The sequence below is a fragment of the Lycium barbarum genome, chromosome 9 (genome assembly GCF_019175385.1).
Source record: "Lycium barbarum isolate Lr01 chromosome 9, ASM1917538v2, whole genome shotgun sequence".
Classification (NCBI taxonomy): domain Eukaryota; kingdom Viridiplantae; phylum Streptophyta; class Magnoliopsida; order Solanales; family Solanaceae; genus Lycium; species Lycium barbarum.
In genome coordinates, this window is record NC_083345.1 from 41,883,598 (window position 1) to 41,892,016 (window position 8,419).

The following is an 8,419-nucleotide window of genomic DNA, read 5'->3' on the forward strand; positions in this document are numbered from 1 at the left end:
GAATAATTTTAGAAAGACATCAAAATCACTCAATTGATGATTCATCCAATTAATTGAGTACAACATTGACCAATGCAATATAGCTTTTGTTGTTGACAAGGTGACAGATCCTTGTTTTTTGCTATTCTAGGAAATTAGTGATCTTCCCAAAAATTGGCATGTGCCGCTAGTACTTTTCTGTCATCTTTATCACCTACAAAATCAGCACTTGAAAATCTTCAAGTTTAAAAATGTCAGTACTTGGATACCATAGTCCATAATTTGAAGTGGCAACAAGATATCTAATGATTCTTTTAATGGCAGTAAGATGAGATTCTTTTGGAGCTGCCTGAAATCTGGCACACTCATAAATGGTAAACATGATATCTGGTTGACTAGCAGTAAGATATAACAATGATCCAATCATTCCTCGATGCTTAGTTTCGTCGATAGGTTTACCTTCATCATCTTTATCAAGAGTGCAAGTAGAACTCATTGGAGTCCCCAAAGCCTTAGCTTCCATCATTCCAAACTTTTGAATAAGTTCCTTTGTATACATAGTTTGGCGAATGAATGTTCCTTTTTCAAATTGGACAAGTTGAAGTCCCAAGAAGAAAGTTAACTCTCCCATCATTCTCATTTCAAATTCACTTTGCATAAGATCAGAGAATTCCTTGCATAGAGATGGGTTAGAGCTTCCAAAGATAATATCATCAACATAAGTTTGAATAATGAGATTTCCTGAGGGTGTTATTTTTATAAAAAGAGTTGTATCAATTTTCCCTCTGGAAAAACCTAGGATCCACTAAAAAGGTACTCAAACGATCATACCAAGCAATAGGAGCTTGTTTAAGACCGTAGAGAGCCTTTGAAAGTTTAAAAACATGATATGGTTGTTTAGCATTTTCAAAGCCGGGTGGTTATTTAACATATACCTCTTCTTCAATAAAATCATTTTAAAAAGCACTTTTAACATCAATTTGAAAAAGTTTAAATATTTTAAATGATGCATAAGCAAGTAAAATCGATTCTAACCGTGCCACATGTACAAAGGTTTCATCATAGTCAACTCCTTCTTGTTGTGAATAACCTTGAGTAACCAGTCGAGCTTTGTTTCTTATCACTTCTCTAGCCTCATTCAACTTATTTCTAAATACCCATTTAGTACCAATGATTGATAGATTTTTAGGCCTAGGGACCAGTTCCCATGCATTGTTTTTCTCAAATTGATCCAGCTCTTCTCGCATTGCTTTGACCCAATGATCATCTTTAAGTGCTTCATCAAACTTTTTGGGTTCTAGCTGAGAAATGAGAGAAATATTTATATTATTTTTGCTTAATGCTCTAGTCTTCATTCCTTCATTTATGTCACTAATGACAAATTTCTTATGATAATTAGGGTCACTTCTCCATTCATTTGGAATAGGTTCAATAGTTACACCAATTGATTTTTCGGGTACAACAGTTGACTTATCACCATTGTTTTCTTCAGGAGAGAAAGTGGTAGTGATAGTTATCCTTTCCTCATCATCTGTATTTATACTTTTCTCGACCAAACGGTTAGTATAATCAAATGTCACATGAATAGATTCTTCAATTGACAAAGTACGTTTGTTGAAAATTCTGTAAGATCTACTAGTATTTGGATATCCAAGAAAAATACCTTCATCACTTCGTGGATCGAACTTGCCAATATTATCCTTACCATTATTTTGAACAAGGCATTTACGTCCAAACGGATGAAAGTAACTAATATTTGATTTCTTACCATTCCAAAGTTCATATGGTGTCTTTTTTAGAATAGGCCTGATTAAACGCCTATTAAGAACGTGACATGCTGTACTTGCAGCTTCTGCACAGAAATGATGTGGTAGATCATGTTCTACAATCATGGTTCTAGCCATTGTTGACACTCGATTTTTGCCCTCCAAAATTCAAATTAATTAGTTAAGCTTCTTGAATTTCACACAGTGTGAAATAATTCTTCTTCAGGAAAAAAAAAACTTTCTAAACTACTTTTGGTGATATTTTGCCCTTTCATTTGGCAAAAAATACACTAATATATATATTATGTATATTTTACGTATAATTTTAAGCATTAATTGTCAATTTTATCAATTTGAAAATTAATTCACCCAAAAGGAAAATGTCTTAGTTAAGTGCTTATTTTAATCAACCTCTTTCGCAAATGAATATTTTGCTTTTTTAAAGTCAAAGAGCTTAATTAATTAATTGAACTCAATTGTATCTCAAATGGATTTAAAAGATTGGTTCGGAATTGAATTAATTGATTGTCACAAAATTGATTATAATTGAAATAATTCAAAACCAGCCCCTCTATTTAATTATTAGCCCAAACCGGACTGGCCCAAACACCTGACCCGGCCCAACCCTTAAATCCCCTAAAAATTCCCTTTCTCGCTTTGACTTCTGGAAAAAAAAAAAGGAGGCAGCAGCCAAACAACCCATTTTCTTTTCTTCTTTCTTCTTCAACCACAGCCAAACAACCCTTGTTTCACCCTCTTCAATCGTACACTCCAACTGGCAATGGGAATTTTGTTGATTTTCTTTCTTTTTCCAGTATGAATCCAACCAATTTACAGCTATTATTGTTGTGGACAACGAAATTTTGTTGAATTTAAATCCACAAGAAATTCATATTATATCAATTTCACGATATTTTAGTCCAACTAAATTGTGGGCTAATATAATTGGATTAATTATTTAGGTCCAATAAATATGAATTTAATTAAAATGGTCCAAAAGCATTGGGCTAGCCCATTTAATTGAGCTCTAGATGACGAGCCCACTTTGACAAGTCCAAGATGTCATCTTCCTAGAGGCCCAAATTGATGTCACATGTCAAATGACATGGCACGCCAAGTCAAATAAAGGAGCCTATAGGGTCATGTCACGTGTCAAAATGATGCAGCATGCGTAGTCAAATCAAAGGCCAATGAAGATGCGCCATGTGTACAAGTGACATGTTCCGGCCAATCAAATATCGGCATGTCAGCTTAATTCTGATTGGTCAAAAGAAGCCTGTCCTTATCACGACTCCTTCATCCTACAACTATAAATAGGGGTCTCATAATTCAGAAAAAGGGACAGAAGTTCTAACAAGAAGCAAGAGAGAGCTCGTAGATCAAACACTGCAGATTTCTCTACAAGCTAAAAGCCTTCAAGTATTTCTCTAGAAGTTCTAGAGATCAAGACGCAGATTCAAAATCAAGCTCAAAAGCCCTTGAATTCAAGTCCAAGTCAAAATTAAATCCATCAAGTTCAAGATCAAGCTCAAAAGCCCTTGAATTTATTGTTGAAAAGACGAATCAGAGGGATCATAGAGATTGTAACACTCATATTCTGAAATCAAACACAAAGATTATTGCGATATTTTCCTGTCTCGATTATTATTTTCTCGACGTGAATTTTATTGTCTACAAAAATTTGCACGCCCAGTGAGACCAGTTCTGCCCTTCATCTTTTCTCTCATAAATTAGATCAGCAAATCTTCAACAATGGGGGCAATCTCAGGGGGCAACAACTCTTGTTCTCTATTCAAGATGCACCAAGTGTCTCTCTCGCTGAGTCGGGATGAATATCAAAACTGTAATTTAGGCTTCTTTTTGTAGGTTGTGAGACCTTATGGGTATCAAAGACATGCTTATAGAGAAGTTAAGCGGCGGTACTTATTGCCATAAAACTGAAGAAATTTCCCTTAAATCAAATAAGGGAAGAAAAAGATTTCTTCTTCTCTGATGAACAAATAAAATTGCACGGCTACAAGCCAATATTCTCAAAATATGAAGGTCACTACAACTTAGTTCCACGTGGAAGAGCATGAATTACATTGAATGTTATTATTCAGTGTACAATTTGGTAGCCCAATATTCGGCAAAGGAAACTCGCGGAAGATCCTTTTACAAAGTAAAGAAGGAAAAATAGTTCAATGGAGCACTCATTAGCTATTTGATTTAATGGTTCAAATCAGATTCCTCCATGTCATTTTTAAACTACAGATTCAAAAGGACATGGACATTATGACGACGTCTCAAAAGTGACACGAAAAAAAGTTCTTGTCAAAAATACTTCAAGCCTCGTCTTTGAGTTTCGACAAGCCTACACCCCAACAAACCTTGAAGTAGGGGCATTTGTAGACATCGAAATTTTGTGGGACTCTACAAATTGAGCCCAATATCTGTTAAGGTTTCTTGAAGGCTATTCTACCCTAAACCTTAGTTCACGCCTATATAAAGTGACACAATCCCTAAGAAAGGCATCTCAGATATCCCATAAACTCATGGGTATTCAAAAAGAGGTCAATATGTGGCCGGATATTTCTTGACAACCAAATACTTCAAGAAGATCCACAATATCATTTCATGGAGATCAAATACATCCCAAGAAAGTCCACATATCTATATCCAAATCCAAATCATCCTACGTTCGAGAAATAAGCTACTAACGGCCCTCGAATTACGGAGAAATATTAGGAGAGAAGAATCATGGGAGTAAACAGATCTTGTACCCACAATATTCATTAATAAATTCTCCGTTTCTTCATATTTTGTTTGTGGTTGTAATTTATTTCCGCATATCAAAATCTGTTGCAAACAATTGTCTTTTGAATTTGAATTTGGACCAAATCAAAAGACGGGGAAGTCCCACATCGTTTGTTTTGGCAAGTTTGAACATACTTGGGTTCTATAAATAGGAACTCTTCTCTTCATTTTCAAGAAGGATGAACATGGCTTTGAGACCAAAAAATTAGTTCTTATACCATTAAATGGTTTGTTTCATAACCCTAAGAGTAAGAACACTCAGAAACCCGGCGAAGCCGCGAGTTTTGAGGACGTTCTCACTCAAGTATAATTTTTAGAAGTTGTTTTCGTCTGTCGAAAATCGATTCGGGTGAAAGAGTGTTCGTCGTCAACTCTCGTTGCCCCGTCGCTGCTAGGCAAAAAGGTAATTCTCCCTCATCCTTCTCTTTTTTGCAATTTGGTTGTGGTGTTATTAGTATTTTCAGTTCTGTTTCCGAGTTATTATTCTTGATGTTGTGTCGATATCATTGTGCTATTATTTTTCAGTTCAGTATTAGTCATGTTGTGCTATCTTCAGTACTGTTTTGATTTTCTTGTATTATCACAGCCTCCAGTCCTGTATTATGTTCGTTTGATTAAAAGCATGAACTAGTTAATCCTTTATTATCTTTAGAGAAATATTTATCTGATTACACAAGGCATAAATTTGTTCATTGTCGCTTATTTTGATTAAACAGTGGGTAATATGATTGAGATTTTGTTTAAAGTAAAAGACAACCCACCCTTAATTTTGGACTTGCATATTCCCACTAGTTTTGATTTATCCTATGTATGTATGATACTTAAAATGGGGTAAGGAATTAATTCGTTTATCGTTAAGTAAAATGAGCTTTTCTGGCCCTGATGGATCTGCTGGTAGTGAGTCTGCCTAAGTTTGATCCTTTTAATTAGTTTAGAGAGAATGACTATCAACAAGTAATGAAGGTTGGGTCGTTTTCCTTTTCTGTGGTTGTAGACCTGTTGGTTACTTTCCTTTTTTGATTATGAAGTCATGAAGGGTAGTTTGTTTTCTCCGTTATCTGTGTTAGGGAAATTGAAAGTTGTTTATTTCCTAAAATTAGTATATATGAGCTGAGTTTCTGGAATTAACTCAACGGCTTTCATTAGGATTAGATTGTGGCCATTCGAAATTAACCCTGCACATTTTTGGAAACACAATATCTTTAGACCTAACTTTTCTTACAAAACGAATGGTTGTTCTGTCCCACCGAGATTGGTGACTAAGGATCATTATTTCCCCCAAAACTACTTTCAAAACATAAGATTGTGCTAGCAGAACCATTTGGGTGTTAAGAGATGCTCCAGTTTTCAAACCTCATTGTTTAGCTTATCAATAGTTTTCCTTTGTTTGTAGTAAGTAGTTTTGGATTGAACCACCTTCCTTGTCTCTTCTTAAGTGTGATTAAGTTAGGGATATGTTTATACTCAAGTAGGATATAGGTTGCAAATGTTTGTTAAATTGATTCAGCTGTGCAGGATCTGTGTCACTTCTGGCTTAAATGAAATCAATTGGAGAGTTTAAGTTAAGGGAACCAGGTTTGGTGTGAAGTTTTTGTAATCTGTTCTGGGGTCTAAACCCCTAAAATCCTTGGGTTTTTTTTCTTGTGAGGAATACGTGACAAGTACTTCCTTTCCATTATGTAATAAGTTTAATTTTGTGATTTGTATGAGGCCAAAAAGACATCATGCATAGCTCTAAAAGCTAATGACAGTAGTCAGTGGTTTTTATCTTTGATAACATTTCCTTTCAAAAAAATTAGTTGAATCATGGTTACCTCTTATTAATTAGAAAGATTTGAATAATGTAGTAGTCATAGCTAAGTGTAAATCAAGTGTAAATCTCTCTACCAAAGAGTTTCAAAAGGATTCAAAGAACTGTTTTGTCTTCAATTGCATTTACTAAATCTACATGATTTCTAAAAGCTCAACATGAGGTTAGTTCTAAGTTCTGTATGATTTCAGCATGATTGAAAGCTGTTCCTTTTTGCTTGTAAAAAGGATTCTTTTCTACACTGGCTGAGTGAAATTTTGTGAAAAAAAAGGAAAGAATAAGGATTTTTGGTTTTCTTTGCTTCTGGACTAATTTCACCATGTTCTTTCAAACTGAATATATTCTTTCATGATATGATTCCTGTTTGTTATTCTTTTCCTATCATTTGGTTTAGCCAGCTGAAAGCTAAGGCAAGCTTTGGGTGTGGTTTAGCCTCCTCCGATAGCTTGCCATGCCTAAGGTTCTAGAAACCTTTTGACCTTGTGCGACATTGGAAACATGGATGGTAGTAACCCCCCTTTGGTGTCTCATCTTTTCAAGTTTGATGTTTAGTCTATCATGAATAAGATCCAAATAAGAATTTGCTAATTACATTGAACTGTAGCTTGTCCACACATTTGGAGTATGAAATATGTAGCTTATAAGTGTTGTTAAAACATGTTCTGTTTTAATTCACGGGCTGCATTTTGTTCTTACAAAATCTTAATTGGTGGTTGAATAGCTCGACTTATCTTTACCCTTTTCTTTAGATCTACCTTGAGAATGAAGGTTCAAAAAGGGCTGTGAAAGTTTTTTCTGTAATCTTTCCTTCCCTTTTTAACCTACTCCTGTTGTTTGCTACATCATAGAGTGACTGCACATTTGGTTCAAATCTAAAAAATGCTCATTCAAACTTGAGTGAATCAACCCTAGTGTGTTGAGAGCTTAATTAGGTATTAATCTAAATATGTGTTCCTCTTTATAGAGTTCCTAAGTTCAAGTCTAAAGATGTAGCTAAAACTTTCAAGTTTTCTCTTCTCTTTAGAATTTAGCAGTCACTTGGCTTGAACTGTATTTGAACATTTCCCTGTAGTTGAATATTGTGTCATCTTGGTTAAGTTTTGAGGATATGTGGTTCTTCCAGATTGTATGTTTAAGCTGTTTATGTTTAAAGAATATTATCTGGTAGTAAAGAAGACTAGCTTTTAGGAAAGTATGCTGAGTTTCTGAACTTTTTTATTTCTACTAATTGCTTTGGTTCTGCCTAAATTGAGGATGATTTAATTCCTTCTCTATTTTAGTTGTTATTTGATTCTTGATACTCATGCCTCACCCCTCCTTTTCTTTGCATGACTTGTTCAAATCCCAAATGTCCCGGAGTTGCTGTTGAGTTATGTACAGAGACAGATCTGCTTTCTTGAACATTTAACTTAGGACTAGCTTCAAAATAATGATCTTAAGATGCTTTAGACACATTTTTAAAATCAGTGTTCTTAAGAATCTTATATGGTTCTCTATTCTGTCACCTGTTAGTAAGAATGAAAATGGGTGTGCGTAGTGATATAGTTGTTCTCTCCTGCTGTGTCTTAAATCTTTAGTGCTGCACTGGTACACTTCTGAGGGCTTGCAGTCTCTCCTGTCTTGATGCCCATTTTGAGCTGATGCATGACAAGTAATCGGCGAATCTGGTTGTGTGTTTGGTTGTTATGCCCATCTACTATGATTGGTTGCTATACATAGTTGCTGATGTTTCTCTGTGATGCTATACTGCTGACCTTTGCTGCTGTATTTTTGTGAGCTATTATGCTTGGGATGCCATTGTGTACCTGAGATTTGACAAAGAACAGTACTACACTTGATTTGCTGCTGCAATCTTGACGAGCTGCTTTGCAGTATGTTGAGATTTGGGCTGCTGATCAAGAGCAGACACTTCACTTGAGGCAGAAATGAAAAAGAAGTGAACAAATACTAAACTTGAGCTGCTATTTCAGAGGCAGCTTGCTGTCACACTTTAGCTACTGCCTTTGAGAAGATATTTTGTTGTGTTTCTGCTGCCTCTTTTGAGGGTGAATTGCTGCTATTTATTTTT